The sequence below is a fragment of the Protopterus annectens genome, chromosome 5.part0, assembly GCF_019279795.1.
Source record: "Protopterus annectens isolate FY-2018-M chromosome 5.part0, PAN1.0, whole genome shotgun sequence".
Classification (NCBI taxonomy): Eukaryota; Metazoa; Chordata; order Ceratodontiformes; family Protopteridae; genus Protopterus; species Protopterus annectens.
In genome coordinates this window covers 614,746,418-614,774,333 of record NC_056735.1, presented here as the reverse complement: position 1 = coordinate 614,774,333, position 27,916 = coordinate 614,746,418, and positions in this window count along the sequence as shown.

Sequence of the window (27,916 nt, the reverse complement as noted above, 5' to 3'; positions counted from 1 at the left end):
AGGGTGGAACAGGTGTTTACCTTGGAACATATGCATCAGATTTTCAGGGATTACAATGTTTCAGTAACGATATGTTGCCTAATATACCATCAATGTCATATTTATTACCCCATTTTGATGCGTAACTCACAATTATGTGCTGTCTGCGATTGCATATTCTTCACGTCACCCGTCAAACGCAGATCACATGATCTGTTGCTTCGATAATCTCCCATATCCTCTACACGACTGCTACCCTTCTGTCATAACACGTGTGTCTCCTTCCCTGTATCCACTGTAGTGTCTACAATGACTATTTACTCTGCTGTGTGTTCCCCTGACCTATGTTCAGATTTAACAGTATGTGGGTAGGTCTTCGACCCGATATCACTACTGTTAACAGAAACACAATGTAGTCTGGTCCCTGATCTACAATAGACACAAAAGGCAGACACTCCTTACCTGGGCCTCCTGTTTAAGGCTGCACGTTTTCTTCTTGGGATCCAGTTTTCCGCTTTTCAGCCACAGATCAGACAGTAAACAGCCTCTTTACACACAACAATTCAGTCGGAGGTCTTTTCATTCAAGAAGAACCATTTATGCATATTCTCCAGCGTACATGTCTAACCAGCCATGCACTCTGACCTGTAGCTTACCAAGGGAATTCCGGATTACAAGGATCACGATGTGAAATAAGTTGTTACAACCAGACTGTAGTTATCAGTAGGCTTTTCTAAGTGACAGCTGATAACACAGGAGGCTCGGGTTCGGAAAGTTTTAGTAGTGTACACAGGCAGGCTAAATAATGTACAGTCCAAGTATGAGAGTTTTGTCTGACTCTATACAGTAAGCAGTTTCTTTATATAGTGTTTACAATCAGCTTTTGCCCACCTTACTGACGTGGTCGGTCACAGGGCATTTCCATCACTATGGTCCGCAATAGTCTATACATACGTGGGTGCTGGGCTCATGCTTTTAAATTGTTTTCTCATGGGAATAACACAGCCTTGCAAGGCACCTTGTACATTACAGTATCCTTTTGTGATTGTAGCTGTTTCAAGGACCCTAGACTGTTACGATACAGTGGACAGTTAATTTCTTAATACGTTGCTTTGTCTCTCTGGTAGGGAGTTGTACTGCTATCTTCGATTGAGCTCACAAGGCCATCCTCCTCTGGGGAAGGAGTGCTGTTATGCATGTACATACATTTATTGTTCTGTAACCCAGCAAATAATTAATGATGACAGACATGAGCCTGCTGTCCTGCTTACTGCCAGGTTCAGAATTCCATCACAGTACAGCTTAGCTTCACCAATTACATGCAGGCTTAGTTCTACTGCCATATTGTACGGTACAATTCAATACATTATATAGTATTTAGAGTGTAAACTGGAACTTCATATGTGTTTCTATATATTTTACGAACAACATCCATCCAGCCATATGCATGTTGTTCCATCCTTTACCTTGACCGTGTGTATTTGTCCGTCCAGCCACGCTAAGCTCCACATGTGATGTCCCAGTTTCCCCTTCTTTGCCTGTAGCACCCTGTTAGGACGTCCTGTGTGGTAGGCACCTGTTCCGCTATATGTGATCGACTTCACTGCAAAGATAATCATCGATGCGGTGGTCCAACGACCCGACTTGTCCACATGTGTACACTTATGTGCACCGTGTGGTATGCAAACTTAGATGGTTTGGACAGGTACATACTACATGCCGGATGTACACATTCTGCTGACACATTCACATGCAGCCATTTACATATCTGTACCTGCGGTGGGTTGGTGACATGTGGGGTACGTATTTGCCCGCGTGGCATTGCCTAACACAAACTTCTTACCACAGTTCAGGTATGCACATTGTGTGTGGTTGTATAGCTGCACACGGATGCTAGCAGGTTTGGGTGCAGGGGTATACATGGGTGTCACTGACATGTACAATGAGGCTATTGTGTAGTACATCCGAATGCATGGGTTCTGCTTCTGGATATTGCACTTCATCATACACCATCCAGTGTATGCAACAGAGACATTGCTGGGTCTGGGATATGTTGCTATGCACATGTTTGCCTGTGTTTGAGGTATCTTGCTTCCTTACTGTTGTTATGTCAGCACAGCTACCCGGCTATGTACTGTCACTACTGCTTGTGACCATTATGGTTGGCACCTTTTCCGATGCCCATAGTGGGGCATGTTATGTGGACACTTCGGAATTCGCAGGACTACACATACCCAGGGCTAGTGCAGTTGACAGAACTTCACTTGTTTGCCATACTATGAGCTTATTCTGTAAGCGTTTGGGTTCCTTATTTCTTTTCTTATGCTATGTCTGTGTTCCATATCGTAATGTTATATGTTTTATGCTACTATTTACATATATATTGCGGGAATTTGCGTGGCAGGGGATCGGGGGTCATTTTCCATTTTTACGATTGTTGCAGGGACACGACTGTCCAATCAGGGACTGTCCATGGCACATTGGGACAGCAGGTGACCCTGGTGACCATGCCCATGTCGCTGCTGGGGTTTCCACCTTTTCCATTTTCCGATCTGGGATATTTCCGGGACTCACATCTGCCTTTACAGGCCGACACATACAAACGGTCACTATATAGCATAGAAATTCACTTGTTTGCCTAAATAATTTGCTTATTATTGTGGCAATTTCCTTGCTTATTCTGTTTATTGTGTCATTTCGGTATTTCTGTTACAGAAATAACCAATTCATGCTACCATTACATTACATACGGGATATCATTGTGTCCTACAATCGTAGCACATCAGCCATTTCTAATACGTTTTCGGGGCACAACTGTCCATGGAGAGACTGCCCCAACCAAAGTGGGACAGGTGGTGACCTTGTCGCTGCTCCTATGTCGGTGCGGCGCGCTGACATGTGGCTGTACACCTTCTCTGAGTGTAAACACTGACAGTGCATTGCGGGACGAAGGCGGTCTTATGCGTATCCTTTGCTCCTTGGACGGGTACACTTATGCCTTCGTGGCTTCTATTTGCTTCTCCGTTAATTTGGGACGGGGACTATGTTGCATACTGTACGTGCGTTTCATTCTGCACGGGACCTGGCTGCTGCCATTACTATTGTGGGCGGACCGTGGCTGTCAGCACATTAGGTTGCTCACCTCATGCCGGCTTAGACCCGCCTCCAGACGCATCCTACCTGGGCTCGCTCACGTACACTACGCACGTGTCTGTGATTCCGGTGCACTCTCATTAATATGTATATGGCGCTACTGCGCCGGATATTCCATGCACCGCCGGCGCAGGCCTTACGCCGGCCTTGCGCCGAGCTTCATGAATCCCGGGGAAAGTACTCAAACAAACCAAGAAATAAAGCACAAACTGGCAGGTTAAGTTCCACAGCAAGCACCAAGCACAAAAGATAATGGGCCGGATTCATGAAGGCTTGCACAGAGTCTAAGAGTAGAGTAAAACTCCAGACAGCCAATATGTCTGCCCAGCGATCCAGGAACAGCCGACAGGGGCGTGCATGAGAGCTCCTAAAATGACTCTTGCACGGACAGTGTTAGCTTATGCAAATTACCTCATTTGCTGCTGAAAGCTATGCAAATGAGGTAAATTTGCGATCCAGGAAACACTAACCTGTCCGAGTAAGAGTAGTGTTATGTGCAGAAATGTACTCGGTTGGTAACTGAGTACCGTTCTGCAAATAGCAAAACAGAGCAATGACAGCTCCAAATAAAGGATGCATCCAGTTGAGGAAGCATGCCAATGGCCAAATATAAGGCCATTGGCATTTATATGTGTTGCAAAATAATAAAAAATATTTTCCCCCCGATCTCCATGTTTAGTAAGCAGCAGCATAAACGCATGTGCTCTAAAAAACAGAAAAAAAAAATAAAAGCCCAAAATAAGCATTTTATTAAAAATATCCATCTGCCATGCAAGTGAATGGCAGGCTGAAGACAACATGGCTACTGAGTACTGGTTGCTAAGGGGGGAAGCTCAATGTGAGAGATGTAACCAAGCATTAGTAGGCAATCCTATGCAAATGAGTATAAGGATAGTGAATCCCAATTTTCCCTGCCATGTGAACCATGTCCCTAGAGTGTAAGAGTAGGATTAGGGGAGTAACAGAGTAGAAGATAGGTGACATCATGAGGGGGGTATGTATCAAAGACTGTAAGCTTATTGGAGCAGAGTGGCATGTGTTTGCTGTGAGTTACTCAGGACTGGAAGAGGCGTGTCTACAGTTGTCTGAACTGAAACCCAGAAACCGAAGGCGTACGCTGTGGCTACAACCAAAGTTTCTTGCAAAGATGCTTACACTGTGTGCGCGTGTGCATGCCTGTAAACCCGTGTAAGCCTGTGTGCGCATGTGTGCACCCGTGTAAGCCTGTGTAAGGCTGTGTAAGCCTGTGTGCGTGGATGTGCACACGCCTAAGCCTGTGTAAGCCTGTGTAAGGCTGTGTGCGTGGGTGTGCGCTTGTGTGCGCATGTTTGCACTTGTTTGCGCAGTGCCGTCCCCTGTGGAAACAGAAAGGGAAAAGGAAGAAAAAGTAGTAGTAGGAAGTTAGCCAAGGAGAACTAGCAGAGCTGCCAGGTGAAATCAATCAGAATCAGCCAATTACACAGGCAGTACACTAGCCCAGCCCAGCACTTAAAACTCTGCAAACAACATTCCCCCATGTTTTACTCAGAAACACTGCAACACTGCAGTATACAAAGAGAAGTGAAAACTTAAAAAGCTTAACTGAGAAAAAAAATGTTAGGGGCTGCCATTGCTATTATAAGGCAACATGTGCAAGATGCTGAGGGTGGTGCAGATGTTGCTGAGCAACCCTCAGTGAGGAGACGGAGAAGAGTTTACAGACCCAGAGTAACCTACCAGCGGCTACATGAGCTGGAGATAGTGGAGCGCTATAGAGTGAACAGAGAGCAAATAGTTGAGCTATGCAGGCCACACCTCACACACAGAACCAACAGAGGGGAACCCATCCCAGTGGAAACCAAGGTATGTGTTGGCCTAAGAATACTAGCAACAGGTACCTTCCAGAGATGGGGATTTCACAGGCATCAGCATCCAGGGTACAGCACCAGATCCTGAATGCCATGTCAGCACATGTCGGTGATCATGTATATTTCCCTAATTCCCGTGAGGTACTGGCCAGCAATATGTGTCTCTTCCAGCAAATAGCGGAATACCCTGAGGTAGTGGGCGCAATTGACTGCACGCACATACACATCAAGGCACCATCCGGTGAGCGGGGTAGGGCCTACATCAACCGCAAGGGCTTCCACTCCATCAACTGCCAGGTCGTGTGCGATGCCCAGGGCATAATACTGAATGTGTGTGCTGGCTGCCCTAGAAGCTACCACGATTCCCATATCTGGCATCTGATGCAGCTGTACCAGACATTTGCCAATGGGAACATCCCTGACGGTCACCTAGTGGGGGATGCTAGATATGCACTGGAGCCGTGGCTGATGACACCCATCAGAAATGCACACACACCTGAACAAGAACTCCATAATGAGGCACACGCACAAACACAAAATGTACTTGAGCGTGTGTTTGGGATGCTCAAGTCATGGTTCCGGTGCCTGGACACATCTGGTGGAGCCTTGCAGTACTCACCAACTACATGTATCCAAATTGTCATGGTATGTGCCATGCTACACAATATGATCCTGCAAAAACAGCTGCAGCAGGAACAGCATGGGGCAGGGCCACACAGCCCCCCACCATTGCCAAGGCCTACACAGGCACAGCGTGACTCGGAGGAGGAACAACCTGAGCCTGCCCCAGTAGGCAGAAGGAGGCATGCCCAGTATGCCTTGGCCTTGGCAAAGAGGCAACGCATAGCACATACACTGGCTCAGTAGGAACCTGGAAATGATACCTCTCTCTCTCTGACTCGCACATAAAATAAAAGGGATGCCTAACTTGACACTACCTGTTTTCAAACATGTATAGGGAGTGCAGTATATGCATCTGACATAGGCAGCCCTGCAGCACCACCGGAAGCATGATTGCCATGTTTTAAGCAATATAAAGCAGTGCTAAGCAGCATTTACCAATATTTAGTATATGTAAACAAAATTGCCTGTGCTAACTAGCGCAATGTTGGGCAACGTTGAGCAATATTGGGCAAGGTCGGGCAAAGTCGTGCAAAGTTGAGCAAAGTCAGGTAAACATGCTCATATTTGCTTTACTGTTCCTTAAGCAGTCTGGTCTGCCTAGCATGAAAATAAAAAGCTGTGAAAGGGCTCGAACCCAGGATATTGTGCACTATAGTCACAGTACTGAACCACTAAGCCATGAGAGCATTTCAGTGGCACAGACACAGCAGGACAATTGTACAGTAATGCAAACACAAAGAAATGCTGTATCATGTCCCTAAAGAGGCATATGGGTAACCTCCCCCATAGGCCTATGCAGACAGAGTACATCAGGCCAGGCGGTGTGATGTGGGTTGTGTAGGCTATGAAGTTGCAATCTAATATACGTGACATTGGATGCTAGGATCTGTAGCACAGTAGTATGCCTCAAGCCAGTATAATAGGCAACAGTACAGACTGAAATGGTGTACCTTACATAGCAGTGCAGGCAATGCAAATGTGTATAAGTGTCAGGTGAAACCCTCATCCTATGTACACCCACAGTAACAATCAAGTGTGCCCCTGGGTAGAAATGTACAAAGAATAGCTGCCCCCCCCTTTATGTAGAAATGTTGATAAGTTTATGCAAAGTGTCTCATGGAAGCCCTGCAGGCACAGCATGATCCCTGTTGATTTATGACACAAAGGTGAGCCCTGCTGTAAAAACACAACTTGATTTTCCATACACATATAGTATAAATGTCTATACTGGGCATGCTCACACACTCCAACAAATGTAGTGCATTTCATTCAGCATCACACTGAAAGGTCATACTGGGCATGCTCACACACTTAAAAAGTGAAGCAAATGTCAGGCAACAACATACTGTAAGGTCATACTGGGCATGCTCACACACATGCCAAATACGGAGGTGATAATAAGGGATCTATAGACAAATGTGGATAGACATCTCTACTTCCAGAAACACATTCACAAAGTTGTCAGAAAATCATGCTATGTGTTCACACAAACTGCCAAGGTCTGTGCATGTAGGTCAAAGGAGGTTCCCAGTACTCATCAGTCATCAGACCCATCAGAGAGTACCACAACACACTTGCGATGAATCCGAATAGTCACGTTCAGCAGCCAGAAAGACCACTGAAGTACCCTAACAAGAGGATTAATGGCCTCAAACAGTTGCCCCATGCAACAAGACTGAATGTAACCCAATCTGTACTCTGTTGCATACTGTCTACTCAGGAGATCTCTGCCCAACAGACAGGTCCATGTCATGACTACACTCAGATCTGTTCTGAGTTACAGCTCAATGGCACTAAATATATAGACTCAACTGATATTGCCAACATCCTGGCAGATAGGATCAGTGTTAACTGTACCCCCCTCTCACCCATGAAAGAGCACAGTTCTATAATGGAAGACTGCAAAGTTGCTGTCATCATGGCTGCACAGGTAAAAAACACTCTCCAAAGCCAGTATCATAGCAGCCATGGGACCAGATAACTTCACAGGCTGTGTTCCACACAAACCACAGAACGAACAGGCACCACACTGACGTACCATGTGCAGTCATAGCCTCACCTCATGCTTTGTGCCTGTTGAATGGTGCACATTGACGGTTATCCCACTACACAAGGGTGGAGACACCAGGGACCCCAGGAACTAGTGCCCCATTAGACTGACGAGCCTGCTCTTCAAGGCCATGGAATGTATCATCATACAACATATAAACAATTACATTTGTAATCCCCAAACCCTGGGCAACAACCATGTTTGGTTTGTAAAATGCAGATCATGTCACCTAAACCTGATAGATGACATTGAAGCAGTCAACAGAACCGTCAACAAGGGTAAGGTGGTTCAAACAGCATATGTTGATCCTGTCACAGCTTACAACACCACTCCACACTCTAGAAATATAGATAAACCCACTAAACTAGGTATAAATTGCTATGTCACAAGATGGGTTACCAACAGGCTTACTGACAGAACACACACTGTGAAAGTAGCAGATTCCAAGTATGACTTTGGACCAGTGATGAGTGCAGTACCACAAGGTCCAGTCCTGTGTCTTGTCCTGTTTAGTATCTACTTCCCTGAAGTAAACTTTAACATGGAAGGTCTGTGGCTACAGAAGTTTCCAGAGGACTGCAAACTAGGAGCCATAATTGTAAACACTAAAGATGTGGACATCCTACTAAAGGGCCTCACTGAGACAGATGGCTGTTGTCAAAGCCATGGGATCTAGCTCAATGCCAAAAGGTGCATTGTCATCCCCTTTGTTAAAAACTCTGTAGCCAAGAACTACAACATAGGCGGTAGTATACTTAACACTGAATGTGTGACAAGAGACCTTGGGTCACAGGTGTACACTGGACACAACTGTGATAATCACTTTCCCACAGTAGTCAGGAAACCCTGCTATGTGGCACACCTCATCACAAAATGTGTCTCATGCAGAATAGAAGAGGACATTTTTCCCCACTACTCATCACTCACTAGAACTATAATAGAGTACAACGCCACTTTTGCTATGTACCTCACAAGACAACTACAACAACTGTAAAGCCTGCAGCAATACCTCACAAAGAGCATTAGCAGCCAGGAATACATGCCATACACAGACCATCTCAAAATGCTCCATCTGTACTCCCTTGCATATCACCTACTCAGATGTATTCACTGCCTAACATACAAAGCTATGTCAAACGTAGAGCTGTTGGACATGCTCCACGTAAAACACTCACAATCCCTATGACCTTTGGACCCAAAACCACAAGTGAAATACAAAAGGAAGGGGTGTACCCATTTACCTTATGGATACCCACACCTTCAGGTTAGTGGTACAGCATGAGGCCTTGGAGACCATGCAAGTGCAACTAACATTGGGCAAAGCTGCTCATCAGATTGTAGCCTGCTAGAGATCACCTACCTTGTCACAGGAACCTCACTCAGTATTCCTGAGAAGAGTGGAAAATATAAAGGTCCTATAAAACACCATTATATGAGGTGATTACAACTACCCACACATTGAGTGGGAGAATTACTTGTGTACAATGTCCTTTGCCCAATGTTTCCTAGAGTTTAAAAGCTGTAACACCCTGGAATAGCTGGTCACCATGCCCACTAGAGGTGACACCATACTGGACATGATCATCACCAACATGGGGTACCAGTGTTCCACAACAGAGATAAAACCCTCTCTGGTAATATCAGATCATAAAGCAATCACACTGGACATCCACATCCCACCCCCCACCCAGTCAATGAAACCACTGTGAAGACATTTTCAAAAGCAAACTGCACATGTCCCAAGACAAAAGTTGAAAGTTCTAAAGACCTCTTGCCATAGGATAATGGTATACAATCTGCCGAATCAGTTACAAGGGAATCCTATGCGCATCTACAGTGATGCATAGAAAGAGACATCACAAATAAAACCAAGATGCACTCCTCCAAAACTAAGAAAACAATCAGGTGGTCGTTGCCCATAAATAAGCTAGACAACAGGAGGAAACGAACACATGATAGAGCCAACTTCACTAAAGGAACGGCATCACTGATCAGTATTAGGAAGAAACAATGATCGCTCATGAAATAATCCAAGGACACTTTCAAAAGACAAATTGCCAAGGACTGTAAGAATGACAACCACAAAGCCTGTGGTAGCTATTCCAGACATGTAGGTGTCAACTTCCAAATATGCTGTCAGCTACTGACAAATGGCAAGGAATACACTGAACCAACTTTCATTGCCCACATCCTGGGGGACAAGTTCAGTGCAAACTTCACCCCATCACCCCCAAAAGGGCCTGTGTCCATCACAGAAGGATGCAGAGCCACAGAAGTCATGGACATGCAGGTAAAGACAGCCCTCTCCAAAGCCAAGTACACAGCATCAATGGGACTGGATGGTGTCCCAGGCTGCGTCTTACACTAGGCCCAAAAGGAACTACACCCGCACCTACATTCACTGCCCAGACTCAATCGTACCACAGGGTATGTACCCAAAGAATGGCATACATTAACAGTCATCCAGCCCCACAAAGGGGGTGCCACAACAGAACCTGGAAACCATTGCCCTATATGTCTACTCAACCTGGTCTACAAAGCTATTGAGCAAATTGTCATGGAACCCATAAACAGTGACATTGGGGACCTCCAGACACTGGACTCTACACAACCTCGCCTTGTTAAAGGCAGATCCTGCCTCCTAAACATAGTTGACTTACTTCAAACAGTTACCAAGGACATAGATGGAGGTGAAAGTAGTCCACACAGCCCACCTGGACTTCACTAAGGACTTTTTACACCATTCCCCACTCTGTCATCATGGACACGCTTACCAGCCTGAACATTAACAGCTATGTCACAGGATGTGTGGCCAAGTCACTCACAGATCAAACACACATGTTCAGAGTTGCGGGTGCCATGTCTGACTCTAAGACAGTCACAAATGGCATCCCACAGGTCTTGGCCCTGGGACCCCACCTGCTCAGTAGACACTGCTCACAGGTACAGGCAAGCACGCGAGGAGTATGGCTGAACAGGTATGCAGATGACTGCTAATGGTGGTCCATAATTGACTCTATGGCTGACACACACATCCTCCAGAAGGGGCTTACAGAGACAGATACCTGGTGTCAAAACAATGCCCCAAGAAGAATGCCAAAGAATGCATAGTCATCCCCTTTGGCTAAAACAAAGTGCAAACAAATTACCACATAGATGGTACTCCAGTATGTATGGAGAAAGTCATGAAGGCCCTGGGGACACAGTTAGATAGTCAACCCTCCTTTGATGATCACATGGCCAAAGTGTTTAGACATTCCTTCTATGTAGCCCACCTAATGTAACCCACTTTGTCTAGTCTGATGATGTCACCAACCTACAAATATACTGTGAAGAGTAGAACTCACAGTAATGTGTATAGTGCATCATGTAAATGCATACTCCTGTAGTATCATAAACCAGTTAGGTAGGGGTTTAAATCCTGCACTTGACATGTGTGTGTGTGTGTGTGTGTGTGTGTGTGTGTGTGTGTGTGAGATCTCCTTGGAGAGGAGCAACCTTTTTGGAAAGTACTCATACACCTTAAAAGTGGAATACTAATCTATGTCAGGTCTGATGATGTCACCATCCTACAAATATACCTGTGGAAAAAAAAGCTTACAGTAATGTGTATTGCGCATCATGTAAATGCGTACTCCTGTAGTATCATAAACCAATTAGGTAGGGGTTTGAATCCTGCACTTGATAAGTGTGTGTGTGTTTGTTTGTGTGTGATTTCCTTGGAGAGGAGCAACCTTTTTGAAGAGTACTCAAAAACCTTAAAAGTGGTATACTAATCTTTGTCAGGTCTGATGATGTCACTATCCTGCAAATATACCTGTGGAAAAGAGAACTCACAGTAATGTGTATAGCGCGTTGTGTAAATGTGTACTCCTGTAATATCATAAACCAGTTTGTTAGGAGTTTGAATCCTGCACTTGACAAGTGTGTGTGTGTATGATCTCCTTGGAGAGTACTCAAACACCTTAAAAGTGGTATACTAATCTTTGTCAGGTCTGATGATGTCACCATCCTACAAATACCTGTGGAAAAGAGAACTCACAGTAATGTGTATAGCGCGTCGTGTTAATGCGTATTTCTCTAGTATCATGAAGTAGTCAGATATGGGTTTGAATCCTGCACTTGACACCTGTTTGTGTGTAATAACCTTGGAGAGTAGTAGAACACCTTACAAGTGGTATACTTATCTTTGTCAAGTCTGATGATGTCACCATCTTACAAATATACCTGTGGAAAAAAAAGCATCCAAGTAATGTGTATAGCATGCTGTGTTAATGTGTACTGCTGTAATATCATGAAGTACTTAGGTAGGGGGTTTGAATCCTGCACTCAGTGAGTGTGTGTGCTCTATGGGTGTGGCACTGTTGGCCAATGTGTAGTGGGTTTTGCTTTTACTACTGTATGACATAACAGTATGCATTGCACGAGAGGTAGCTTTGTGGCAAATACATATACGTACATGTTACCTCAATTATTACATGTGTGTGAACCCTGCTTTCTCCAAGAACACAACTGTCATCTTTGCCAGACTGTGCTGCTGCTTCCCAGACCTTAGGTCACATCTGCATGCTTGTGACAAGGCCAGCCACTGCAGTGATCCCTGGCCTAGGTCATCCATGTCACACACACTCATTACAGTTTCTATTGAATTGTGTGAGTGAGAGTTTATGGCCGAGGTATATGCTAGACCTGTTCTAACACAGCAAAGTCTATCAATGATAACTATTCATTATAGATGTACAACAACCTTTGTGGATATGCATGCAGAACCCTTATTGCTTATGTGATCCACCAAGGTATTTCAAAATACCTTAGGAAATGTGATTATCAAAGGAGAGATGACGTAACACTTGGTTGCATGTACCTGTTCATCATGTTGGTGGCTACTACCTATGTGGTACTGTGGGGATACTATGTTCCGTAAAGGTGGATGACTATGCTTAGTTTGGCTAATAGCTTTACAGCATGGGTATAACAACAGTTATCTGTCTGTATGATACCCTTGTGGAGGATATGTGTGTCATCTGGAGAATGCATTATAGGCCACAGTATGCATTACCAGACGTGGACGGACACATCCCTACTGTGATTGCTTGTACCTAAGAGAGCTATATGCCAAACAGGAGTGGTCTCCGTAATGTTTGCAGGTGAATACCACTGGTTACTGGCATAGTATAGTACCTGAAGGATCCAAATGTTGCTGTGTGTCCTACACCTGTGTGTCAGTTGTGAAAACATCATCTAACGATTGGTTATGGTCAGGCTGTTGAAGTTATGTATACTACCAGAATGCAGAACAATGACAGATAGTAACAGTATCACCCACAGCACAGTGTCAAACCATGTCATACACACATGTGTAGTCAGGTTCCGAAATGTGTGTAGTACAATGCATACTGGCCACCAATAGAAACTATGTAATGTTACTGTGTAATACAGGGCATATCACCCTGCCTATGTGTCCACTATGCACATACATGCAGACAGTACACCTCCACCATGTTCACCGATGTACACCTGCAAATCTGTGCTACACACATCCCATACATACTGTCCACTCTCTAACACATGCTGCCAATACTACACACATCAGCCAAGTGGCACGTGGGTGGAAAATACACTATTTTAACAAACACTGGTGTAAACAATACTACAATGACAATCATAGCTTTAATGCATCATGCCTGCTCAGCTACACCTTCACGCATATCATTACACTCTACTGATGACAACATGGTAACATTGCTATACTGCTATAAAGTCACCCTGTGCATTAGCACCATGGTAGCCTGTTCCTGCATCAATGTTACAGATGACAGGAGGTGGCACAGGTTTCATCATATGCACAGGGTGTGTTGTTCATTTGCCAGAGGCCTATAGTGAGCCATCCAATTGACATGTATGTGTGTGTGTGTGTGTGTGTGTGTGTGTGTGTGTGTGTGTGTGTGTGTGTGTGTGTGTGTATGTGTGTGTGTGAGGGACAAGAGTGCTGCTATGGGCCAATGTTGATGTAATGTGTGCGGGTATGTGTTAGCTCTAGGTGTCTGGTTCATGTGTGTGTGTGTGTGTGTGTCTGCATGCACACAGTTCCACCATGTGGCTGCCATATACGGGTATTTGTGGGACAGCCACAGACTGTACCTGCCAGGCTTTACAGATCACGTCTCTGGCCATGGATACCGTACCTGTGCCTGGCAGGGGTGCTACTGACACTATCAGGTACTAAGCCAGACTGGGTACTATCCCCAGAGGTAGATGGATGTACACTGGACCCAGGTCCCTGCTTGGACTGTCCAGAGCCATGTGCACATGGTCTTTTAGGACATTCTATGGACAGCCCACCCCCAACATTGCTGAGGCTGGTACTGGCACTACGGGAGCGGCTGTGACTTGAGGGACGTCTGTGGTGACTGCCAGCTGCTGATGTTGCTGGCATACATCCACGTTGATGACTCAACCGTACTACACTGTCCTGACACATGGACAGGAGATTGCAGAGGACATCTAATGTCTTTCCCCAACGTCTATCAGTGACCTCAGTGTAATGACGGATGGCACCTGCTAGGTCACGGATACTGTCATTTAAAGAGGTGTTATGTGCCCTCTGTGCCTTTAGTCCCTGTCTGGTGTACCATTCCATATGTGCCTGTGCCTCCATGACAGCCTGGAACATGCGTGACATTGTCTGACCTGTGGCACGTCTGCCAGTGGCATGATGAGCAGCAGTGCTCCAACGAGAACCCCTGGACATCTGCCTATGTGGTACCCTTCCAGACATCTGGGTATGGCTGCTGTGTTGGGATGCATGTGCCATGGATACCACACTGTCCTGGCCAATGCTGACTGTACACTGTCCCTCAGCTAAGGGCATTGGTGATGGATGTATTGGCAGTATGACTGTGTGCATGGATGGGGTGGACACTTGTGTACTGTTGATTGGTGGCCCAACGACAGACCCTGGCAATCATGCCTGTGCCTCAACATACCTATCATCATCATCACTATTTTGCTCAGTGACATTGGTTTCCCCGGTGCAGTGAACCAGCCCAAAGTCAGCACCTGTGAGAGGAAGACAGGAAACACACTTTACGACCTGTACATGATGTTGGCAGACATGCACACATGCACACATGTACACATGAACACATGCGCACATGCACACATGAACACATGCACACATGCACACATGCACACATGCACACATGAACACATGTGCACATGTGCACATGAACACATGAACACATGCACACATGAACACATGCACCGATGAACACATGAACACATGAACACATGAACACATGCACACATGCACACATGAACACATGAACACATGAACACATGCACACATGAACACATGCACACAAATGCACTCCTCACTAAAACAGACACACACACCACCAGCAATCCAGAACATACTCAATAGCGGGTGATGGTGGGGTACAGTATCACAAGGCAAACAGTTATATCACACGTGTCAGCATGCAGGACGTGTGTTGCTCAACAGCATGCAGTGCGGGTGTAGACAGCCCTTTCTAGTAACAGTATACATGGCTTTGATGCATGTGTGTTGTTGTTCAGTGATCAGCCTCACCCTGGAACTCAATGTGTACATGGACACAACATTGCTGTGCAAGTATTAAAAGCTCTGCAATGTCCTGTGCACCATCACTCACAGGTATACATACCATGTCTGGATGTGTATCACATAGATATCCATTTCTGATTAGAGCGTCTGTGTCTTTAACAGATGATTGTGGACACAGGTTTAGCACATGCATGCTATGTATACGCACAGGATGAGTGGTGCATGTATACCTGATGGAATACCATTGCTCAACATAGCCATTGTACAATGGTTATGGTGTGTGTAGGACATATTGTGGACATGCCAGTGCCAGCCATGACATGGCATGCTACAACACAACAGCAACGTTAAACTTCACACATACACAGTGTGTGTCATGTGACCTATACACTCAATAGCATTACAAGACATATATGTGTCACTTTGTACAAATGGTGATTGCTATGCATAATGTGAATCGTTGCATATGTTTGCACACACACAACATTGAGGTGCATAGCAGTTAATGCTATGTATACGCACAGGATGAGTGGTGCATGTATACCTGATGGAATACCATTGCTCAACATAGCCATTGTACAATGGTTATGGTGTGTGTAGGACATATTGTGGACATGCCAGTGCCAGCCATGACATGGCATGCTACAACACAACAGCAACGTTAAACTTCACACATACACAGTGTGTGTCATGTGACCTATACACTCAATAGCATTACAAGACATATATGTGTCACTTTGTACAAATGGTGATTGCTATGCATAATGTGAATCGTTGCATATGTTTGCACACACACAACATTGAGGTGCATAGCAGTTAATGCTATGTGTGGTACTGTGGTCACTGTAACTGGATGGGGTGTAGTACCATGAGCCATCATCATGCAGCATCATTTGGTCACTCAAGGCTACTAATTTGTGTCAGACCAGCACATACCATGCTGTACCGGAACTGCAGTACCATGGCTACATTCATGATTTCACAGCCAGTTGTTACATGGGTTCGTATGGTGCCCAATAGGGGGCATTGCCTAACATGAATGTATTATGTGTTGAAGAGTGTCGCACAGCCACATGAGAGGCATCTACCCCTCAGGTATATTATGTGTGCTGTGTGGATGACATTTGGGATACTGGAGTGTGACCTTACAGCAGGTGTCTGAATACGCCATGTGTAGCATGTTAACGTGTACTGCGTATGACAAAGTTGTGTATGTTGTGTGCATGTGTATCAACTCTGCCTATCCAATGCCCACTACAGTGTTGCCACAATTGTGTGGGATGCTCAGTGTATTGTATGTGTTTTAGGCAGCTACCCACGTTACTGGGATGTGCATAGTCTCACAGCAAACATACACAGCATGCATTATGCGTAGGTGTGATACGTGTACATGGCCTACACCTCACCTATGACATGCACATATAATTAGCAATTTTAAATGTAGAACACACTCACCAGCATGGGTCTGCTGCCTTGCTGTTACACCAGAGGGACCTACAAGGATATAAGGCAGTTTGTCAGTGGCAACAACTGTGGCATTGCTACTGTGTGTTTGCAATGTTACAGTAGTACAACGGTTGACAGTCACAGGCCTACAGATTATATTCCTAATTATTAGTATTGCACAACACTAGGCACCACATCTTCTAAGTATACAGTACACATCTCACATAAGCATGCTCTACCAATAGAGGTAACAGTAATCTACAGCTATGCCATGTTACCTGCACGCTCCGTGTCAACTAGCTGTGTGGCTCCGGCCTCCATGATGATACATGTTAATTGTTGCTGTTGACCAGGAGCCACCTGGCTCAGGAGCAGCTCCTCCACTCTGGTTAGGGGGGATGGATGGTTACCCCACCACCTGTGGCAAGCTGTTGTCCACAGATATCAGACGCATGCTGCCGGACATGTCTAATTAAATCACTGCAGTGATGGCATACCTGCTCATATGTCCGGTTATGCATGCCTATGTCATTTACCCTACGGACAAGATCTTGCCACAGTGCAGTCCACTCATGCTGGTCCTGGCTGGTTCTGGAGAACAGCAGGGCATAGTGCTGTACCAGGTTTGTTGTTATTAGTTCCTCCTCTGCTGTGCTATAGCTGGGGTTACGATGGTGGGACATGACCCTGGAAGACAATGAAACAATATGTGTGAGCAAGTCATGTGGCACACTTAACATTCTAAAGTACAGATATCAATAAACTGCTATACATAGCAACCTATTGGCTGGCAGAGGATACACACTTTCAATACCACATATCAGTGCTCAGCCCACAACTGCCTGACAGTGCCTGGCACAGCCTATATATCAAACCATGTTTTGCACAGCAACAAAGATAAACCAGTATGTGAGACTATAAACAGTACATGGCACACTGTATGCAACACAATGCACCACCTAGCCACAGGAGGTATATATCAAGCTAATGCATCAAGAAATATGTAATCCATTGCAATGACTGTAAAGTCCAGTTACAGTATTACCAGTATACCACACTAGTCGTTGATGGCAAACCCCTGCCTAACAAATGTGCACATTCATTAATATAGGTGGCATACTGCTGTACTACACTATACATGTTGCTAGATATGCACCTATATCCTGTAACACACATATGACCGAGGCCATGATACAGGCATACCCACACACACATCAGACATACATACCAGACACAAAGGTATGGCAACCCAGATGACCTTTACCTGTGTACCATACAGTACTGTGTGTCAGTAGTTATGAAAACTTATGCCTGAGGTATGTAATCTGTGAGGACTACAGGGAACACACAAAACAGTGGTTCCAAGAAATGTGGACATACACCATATTGTGCTGTTTAGGCATACAGCTTCTGGTAGTACTACAGTTCATACAGGAGTTGTATTCACCAGCAGTAACACTCAATAAGCATACGTGTACTGCTTTAGTCTACAATGGGACACCCCAGTCGACACCAAGGGACTATGACAGACCATATGGTGTACTGCTTTTTCCACCTAGCAATTGCATACACATCTTTTGCTGGGATCACAGCTAGGACACATAATACCATGACAGAAACAGTTTCCCACTAAGCTATCACACATATACAGAACACTGACACATTCACCAGCACATTCACCATCACACTCAGTCAACCTCACATAGCAATTATTGCAACAAGTACATGTGGGTGTGTATCACTTCATAGGTAGGTAATAGGCTATTGGCCCTAGGGCCTATAGAGGTCTAGCCATACGCTACCCTGGCCTTTGACACACAGGTAATTACTTTTCACGTAGCTCTGACAAGCAGAGCCACAGAGGTGATTCCCGGGGTGTATTTCCTATCTCCCATAAATCATCAGGATTATTTATGATGACTGCTAATTAGGAGCTTTGTTTGCTATTGATAGGTGGTTTGTTCCAGAGTATGGGATGTCTCTGAGATAGGAATCTATCCCTTCAGCATGTGCTGTTTATTGAAGTCACAAGGTTTAGGTCCCCTAGAGCATGTATCTTGTAGGGATTGTGATCTGTTTACGTGGAGCATGTCCAACAGCTGTGGGTTTGACATAGCTTAGTTTGTTAGGCAGAGGTCACCTCTGGGTAGGTGGTATGCGACACAGTCAAGCTGTGTGTTTGTGAGACGGTCTGCATAAGGCATCTGTTTGAGGCCAGTATTACTCTTTGTGAGGTATGTCTGTGTCATTTCCAGTTGCTGTAGATGTCTTGTGAGGTACATACCACATGGGGCATTGTACTCTATAATGGGCTTTATGTGTGATGAGTAGAGGGGAACACTGACCTATATTTATCTGGATGACACACCTTTTGTGATGACGTGTGCCACGTAGACAGATGACATGACTAGTGTGGCACTGTGATTATCAGAGGGGAGACTACTGTCCACCTGTGTCCCTTGGTCTCTTAACACACCTTCGGTGTTGAGTACACTACCACCTATGTGTTAGCTAATGGGTACAGAGTTTTTGCAAGAAGGGATGCCAATGCAGTGTCAACATTGAGCTTGAGTCCATGGCTTTGTCACCAGGCATCTGTTGCAGTAAATATGTCCCTGTCTCTCTCCCTCTCTCTCTCTCTATATATATATATATCTATATCTATCTATCTATATATATATATATATATATATATATATATATATATATATATATATATATATACACACACACATACATATAACCATCCATTGGTGTACATATAGATATACATATAGGCACATATACAGTCCACCTTTCATGGTGGGGATATCACTTATGTGAAGGTTGTGAGGTATACAGTTATGTCATAATATTGCACAGTGTTGTGCGGAATGCATTGAAGGTATTCTCAGCCCATGTAGCTTTAGCAGGCCTCACTGCCTGCAACACTGAAAACCTGACGAATCATACCCACAGCATTTAACCACCACATATCATATACCAGCACTGTATGCTGTCTTTTTTGCCACACACTACAACCTACATAGAAATATGCACATAACAACCTTCAACAACATATATATGTCCACCCTTCACAAACAGTTACAGTATGTCCCTTGCTCTATGCACATGTACAGATGCTAATATATCTGACACAGACAGAGCTCTCCATATGTGTGTGTGCCATACACACACAAGGTCCACACTGTTGTAAATTCATGTACCTCACGACTGACCTGTTGGGCCTTGCTGCAACATGAACAGGTGTCACATGTGAGCACACAGTAATATTAGAGGGTGTTTATATAGCTGCAAATGCTAGATTAGCATACTAGCCTGGTACAGCTGTTGCCAATGCTAAGCTACACATTAATATGACTATCATGCATTTGTTACTCTGTCACATCCATGTTTATATAACCGTATGCGCTAATCCCCCAAACAGACATTGTACACACTACTGTACAGAACACAGATAACATGGATCAGATGTTTGACATTTAATGCTGAACTACATATGTCACAGTCATATCCCACTGCACACAGCTACACACTGATTTCTCCATGCAGTAGTTATGCAGGGCATCTGTGCATAGATACGTACTGCGGCCACATATGGATGATTCAAACTATGTAGAGTACTCTTCATAAACATCTACTACATGCCAGTAAATACATAGCTGTTACATACCTTTCCTTTGTATGTGTTCGTATTTTTCGTTTCCGTGTGTTTTGTAAGAGATGTATTTATTATATCTCATTTATTTTTTGAGATATATTTATCTTTTTTCAATATAATTTTTTTCAATATATTTTTTATTTTTCAATATATTAATTTTTTTTACAATATATTTTTTCAATATATTTTTTCAAATATTTTTTTTCAATATATTTTTTTATTCAATACATTTTTTTATTTTTCTATATATTATTTTTTTCCAATATATTTTTTTCAATATATTTGTTTTTGTCTATATATATTTTTTTCAATATATTCTTTTCTTTTTTCTTTTTTGCTTTCAATATATAACTATTTCTTTCGATATATTTTTTTTTTTTCTTTTTTTCTGCAGCTGTTGTCTGCATCTGCATCCGTGTCTCTCTCTTGCTCTCTCTCCCTCCGTAGCTGCAATGAAATGATGGCATGTGTGGACAGCAAGTACAGCCTACTTTTATGGGTATCTACACATGTGCATGTGATGGCCTCTGCACCAATTGGTGGCCACCATTTGGCAATTGCATGCAGCTTGCTGTGTGGTACTTGCAGTACTCACTGTCATAGCAACCCAATGCTATAAATTGCTAAGTCAGGTAGGCATAGCCCTTTCAGCTTTCCAAAGTGGGGACCATGCTTGTTTGCTGTGGACACCATTGTGTAAGTCAGAAGGTTGGTATACTTCTTATAACTGATGCTAGGGGTGTAGGCAGTGATTTGAATGTTGTACTCAGAACTGAATGTTGCCACTTCCAGTACACAGTTGACAGTGTAGAGTTGTACTCACCCCTACAAATGCTAACACAAGATATATGGGAGTATGTAGTTTATTTTCTACTTATACAATTAGCTGACATACATACATAGTTATTAAGATGTTTTCATTTGGCACATGAACTGTTTGTGAACTGCTATACTGTGGATATTAATGTACTCACTTCTGCACAGTTTGTGTTTTTTTTTACATTAGCACAGGATGCTCATGAAAACTGGACAATTCCAGTACTGAGTATGCCTACCTACATCCTTGCTGGACCTTGAACACACAGGTATTTTGTACATTTGGGTGGGGATTGTCCTGCTATGATACTGTGTGGGGGTTGTAAAGTGCTGCTGTAACATTATTTACTGCTAAAATGGCTGGTTCTGTTATCACAGTCATGTTATGCTATTCCACAATAACTGCTGGTAAAGTTCCACAGAACAGTTTTTGTGTTATGGCATTCCTATCTTACCTTTAGATTCACTCCTTCTGATGCATGATATATATATTTCAGCAACAACATGTTGTATATCTACTGGGGCTTAGTGGTACTTCATGCAGTCTAGTGTGTCCAAGGTCCAGGGTTCGAGACTGACATTGGTGTTTTATTTTGCTGCTGAGCAGAACAAGGGCCCTCACATGCAGGGTGACTAAGGCACTTTTAAGCAGTTGTAAGCGGGTTGTGCGGGTTTCCACGATGCTTAGCAATACTTAGCTAAGCGCACACAAGCGCACACTCGCGCAAACCCGCTAATTTCTGCTTAAAAGTGCTTACTCCCGCTAACACCCGCGCTCATTTCTTTGAAAGAAAAGAAAATGGGGAGATAGGAAAGTGGTGAAAAAGGGGCACAAAGAGGGAAAGACAGTATGGAAAACAGCTCGGGATATGCAGGACGGGTGTAATGAAGGTCCATAGCTGCCCATTTCTTTAACAGCAACAGCTGTGCATATACTAGTAATTTGGATGGAAATTTGAAACCTTCCACCCCTGAGAGAGGGGTGAGGACAACAAAGTATGTTGTACTGCCAATTAAATTTCAGTTCATGTGTCCAGCGGACATGTGTGCAAAATGGGCAGCTATGTATGGGGCGTAATTTTTTGTGGGAGCAGATTGTCCATTTTGTTTTTCAGATGAAAGTGGAATGTGGGGTAGGGGAAGTAGGTATATTTGGAGAGGTAGGTTGGGGAGGTAAACAGACAAGACAAACAAGATGCATACAGGAGTGGAATATGACACACGGGGTGGGTGAACACCATTGACGGGGAAGGGTGTTTGGAAATCGCAAGCCCATGACCCACAGATGGCAACAGTGGAACTGAGATCCCCACCCATGAGCAGTCACCACTGCACCTTCACAGCCCGGTGTGTGGCTGTGCTGGGGGCTGCGTAGGAGGGGCAGGCTTACCCATGAGTCACGCCACTCTTGCCTCGAGCTGGCGTAGAGGATCAACGACTGAACACTTGATCTCCCTACACTCCACAGCCAGGACCATTCAGAGGGTGATAGGTGGCCCTCCTCTGGCCACGCTTGCACAAGGGGATGAGCCCCATCCCCTGCAGCGCTTCCACGCAAAGGTGGCACAGGACCAATGGAGGAGGAGGTCCCGGGCTGGGCACCAGACCTGCTGGTGCCAGGTGCCATCGCCAGCTGAGGTGGGACAGGAGGGTCCGATGGGACCGGCCTTCCCATACTTTCTATGTTTAAGAGGATTTAATAATAATATGGGTTAGTAATAGCCAACAGCATTCCAATTTAGTTGTAACAGCATACAGTAGTATTCCCATTAACCCAACACACCAGAGTTCCAATAGTTAAACAGCAAGCATAACACATGCATATATAGAACAACAGTCGACATTCCAACAACATGCAGGATTGATTGGTGGCAACAGGCCACCAAGATTGTGGTATGTGAACAGGGCACATGCATCAAAGTAAATGGAGATATTTATAAACCAATAGTACATGTGTCCCAACAAATGTTATGAGATTAGACATACCCACTGAGGTGTGGAATTGCATTGTTTATGCACATACAGTAGGGTGTAAAAAGATAACTCCATTAACAACTTATATATACTTATAGTTTACAGTACATTCCTATTGACTGCAGTTATATATCCCCTACATGTATTATTACACTGGGCAATGTCCGTTAAATTGTAAAATGGGTTTTGCTAGTTCTTGATATACCTGACCTGTATCTGACATACAAACTGTCCTGGATGCAGATGTTACTGCTACATATTTATATATTTCATTTATATTTATATATCTACATATCTGGATGTGTTCAGGTGACATTATCAGGTATACGTTGACAGCCCCCTACATTTCTAGCAGCACACTGACATTTCTGGGGAACACAATAACAAGCTACGCATGTGCCAGATTAACCTGTACATGCCAGCCATGAACCGACATTTGAGGACTGTATATATGCTTAACAGCTACTGGCACTCCCTTCATCCACTTTATATGGGCCTACCCATGTGTGGGTTGTCTGCGCTTAATACAACAGTGCTATTTCTATAATGCAAGGGTACAACAACAACATATCGAAGAAAGTAACATGGACACACTCCAGGAATTATACCTTTATTAATTACATTACACACTTTTCTAGTGGCTCTCTCATTTATTTGATATATCAGTGCATGCAGAGGTCTTTTATTCAAGACATATTATACCTTTATTAATGGGTTACAACACCTTTTCACGCTGTCTCACTTATTTTATATAACAGTACATGCAGAGAAGTTATTCAACACTCATTATACCTTTATTAATGGGTTACAACACTCTTTTTCAGGCTCTATCGCTTCTTTTATATGACAACACATGCAGAATAATTACTAACCAGCCTGGTGGCGCAGCCTTAGCAGCCTATCTGCATAGACTTATCGATTCACAGTACGGACACCTGCAGCTGTGAAGTAAATGAAGGGATATTGAGACATACCTATCCATAACATAGACTACAATAGCAATTCTTACATACCTCATCCCATGGCTACATACTCAGTAGTGGGGCATTTTCCATTTCACGGGCCTCCTCTATCCACTGGTTCAGTCGGTCCTCCTTGTGTCTCTTCAGGTCTGAGAAGTGGTGTCTGACCTGCTCACCAGTCCGAGGGATGCCTGTGGCACTGGTGAGATCATGTGCTAGACAGTTCCAGGCTTCCGCTTTGTACTCAGTGCCCTGAAACTGGCCCCGCAGGAGTCTTGCATCATGATGATGGATGAGGAGCCAAACCATTACTTTTGACTCCTCATTGCCCCACCGTTGCGCTCAAAAATGAGAGCCCTCTCCAACACCGGCCATACTGTCTGCAGATGGGAGCTACAACCAGTTATGGCAATTATTCCCATCTATGGAGCTTAAATATGCCTCATTTCCCACACTTATTTGTGATTGGCCGGTTTTGAAAATTCTCAGCTAAAAGCAAACCTGCTTAGCAATGGGTAAACTTCCATTGATATATATGAGTGTGTTGGAAATGCATCCATATTTAAAGCTGTCATGGCTTAGTAGTTTAGCACTGTGATTATGGTGCACAGTATCCCAGGTTCGAGGTCTGTCATTGCTTTTTATTTTACTACTGGCCAGACCAGCTAAGAGGTGTGGCTGTGTTTAGCCAACTTTGCTCAACTTTGCCCAACGTTGCTCAACATTGCTCTATGTTGCTCTATGCTGCCCAACATTGTCCAACGTTGCGCTAGTTAGCGTGGTGCGCAGCTCTGCACGAACATGTTTTGTTTGCGCTAGTTGGCACGATGCGCAGCTCCACGCAAAACTATTACGCCAGTTAAAGCAGTGCTAAGCTATGAGCAATTGTACTTAACTGTGCTTAATACTAGTAAATGTTGCTTAGTAGTGCTTCACATTGCTTAAGATACGTTACTTATGCATTTATCAGTATGCATGACCATTCCACCTTCTTATATATATATAAAATATCGTTCACTACCACATAGGCCATTTCAATGCATTTTACTGAAATTTAAAAGGCAAATTTCAGGAATTCTTTTAATGTACACATTTCCTACAGAAAATAGGTAGTGGAGTGGCGGGACTAGAACTGGGAATGCCTCCTCTTTGTGCGAGGGCTCTACCACTACGCTATTGCTATTTGGCTTAATTTGCATATAAATAGTTTAATTATCCTCTTCGATGTCTACACTGCTAACTGTAGCTAAGCAATAGGCAAACCCGCGCATACACACACAAATACGGGCAGCTATATCGGGAATAATTAAAAAAAAGGAAACATTTACATTTTAAACTTGTACAGGGATTTAGAATGTGGGGGAGTGTAGTGTTGGGTATGTGGACATTTGAGCTGACTCGCTCATTTCAGTTGACATTTGCAGTTTAGGGACTTGCAGTGGCGTGGATATTTGGACTGCTCGGCAGTCTGATACGCCCCCTACACTCATGCACGCTCCGTGTAAGCCTTAGAGTTGAGTCAGTGCACCCTCATGAATATGCATGATGCGCTGACATCATACTCTTAGACTCCAGTTTCCGTGTAAGACTTAGTTAGTCTTACACGGAGGATTAGTGAATCCTGGCCAATGTAAAATCTTGATGTTTAATGTAAAAGTAAAATAATAAAATATGTTTGCGCTTTCGTTTAGACAGTGTAAACTTCATCAGACAATAATGCAATGTAAAACAGATATTTAAATAGTGCACATGTCATTCTGATTGAACACAAGGAAACAGCAAGCAATAGCAAGAAAAATTAACCCCTCTATCTCAGTGTAATATCCCAAATGTGTGTTAAAAAATACATTATATTAAAAAACACAACTAATTCAAAAGACCCTTTCTCTACCAATTTCGTGACTCTATTCTAAAAGGAATTATTCATAAATCAATGATGCATTCCTTACTGCATGATCATATTCATTGTGTTATTTTATTTCTTTCAAGAGCTTTTACTTTTAGAACGGGGGTAATGAAAGTCCTTTCATTAATACCAGGCCATTTATCTGCATGCAGTAAAATCTGCCATCTAAGTTCTTTTAATCCTAACAGTACCCCCCAAGGCTTTTTATAATTAATGTCCACATGATCTATGGCCATGAAACTAAAGTTATGATTGATGTTGTCATGGATATGTCTAGCTAAGGCAATGTTTATGTTGTTTTTTTCTAATGGCATAATCATGTTCGTAAATTCTGTGAGTAAATTTTCTTTCAATCTTGCTTATGTAGAACACAGGGCACTGATCACATGTAGCCACATAAACAACTGCCTTAGAAGAACAATTATATCTCCCTTTAATGCAGTATTCAGAATTATTGATGATGAACATGTCACCAATTTTAATTTTGTGACACCATTTACATGATCCACATTTATAAGTGCCCAAACAACCTGAGATGTTCTGAACATGCCTATTTCTAAGAAGATCCTTTAAGTTCTTGCCTTCCCTATATGTTATTAATGGTTTGTCACCTAAATGAGTTCTGATATCAACATCCTCCATTAGAATATCCCAATTCTTCTGAAAGATCCACTTTAAACTATAAGAATCAGAACTATATGTGACAATCAAAGATTTAAGGAAAGTAACAGTTTGCATCTCTGGTGTCATGGGTTCTGTATTCAACAAGTCCCCATCCAAAATGTTATTACCAACAATAGGTTTAAAATGACCTATCTCTCTCTTCTCTGTAACCTCCCTTATTAATCCATTAAGGAGGTCTACTGGGTATGCTCTCTTTAGAAACATAGTTTTCAAGTTTGTGCACTCTAAGTTGAAGTCCTCTACCCTAGACACCATGCGGGCAGCTCGTACCAGCTGCTATTTGACCACTAATCTCTTCTGGTGACCCAGGTGAGAACTATTGTAGTGCAGAAAAGAATTGAATAAGTTTCTTTTCTGTAAATTGTAGTAGCATACCTTTTGTTAATTTTATCCTTAAACAAATAGACATCTAAATAGTCCATATGATCTAAGTTAATGACCCAAGTGAATTGTAAGAAGGTAGTTGTGGTGTTAATGTATTCTAAGAACTGGTCTAACATGAATGAGGAACATTTCCAAATTAAACTGATATCATCCTGGCACCTATAATACATTTTGATCTTAGAAAGATAGTCTGACTGGAATACAAATTGTCTCTCCCAGTGTGCCATGACCATATTTGCAAATGCCCCACCACAAGCTGACCCCATGGCAACACCGGTTGTTTGCAAAAAATATTTATTGTTGAAGTAGAAGTAATTGTTAGTTAATACTATCTCCAACAATTCCAGGATTAGATTTATTTACCAATTAGATTATAATCATATGATAGCAGAGGCAACTGTTACTATAAAAGATACTTATGCATTAGTAGGTATTGGACATTTGCATTTGAAGAGGTGTATTAGTGGGTTTGTCAGATAGATAATAGATTATGTGATTACTGCTTAGCAATTCAAATAGATACATATAGATATATAGATATAGATATATGGCTATCATAAGGTTTATATTATAAGTATAGAACTGGAGGGTGAGCAGTGTCACAAAATAATGTTTATAGCTGGGTGATGCTAGCAAATCTATTTTGGTATTGGTGAAGACTAGTTGTACAGTATAGGATTCTGAGTGAAGTGTAATGATTTGACAATACGGCAAGCTGAAGATAACAGTGGTTTTTATTGCGGAGCTGTACAGGAATGGGTACACTTAGGATACTCGAAATTACAAAACATTGAACTGCTGAATAATGAAGACCAGAGGATCGAAGTTTTGAAATCTTGAACCTT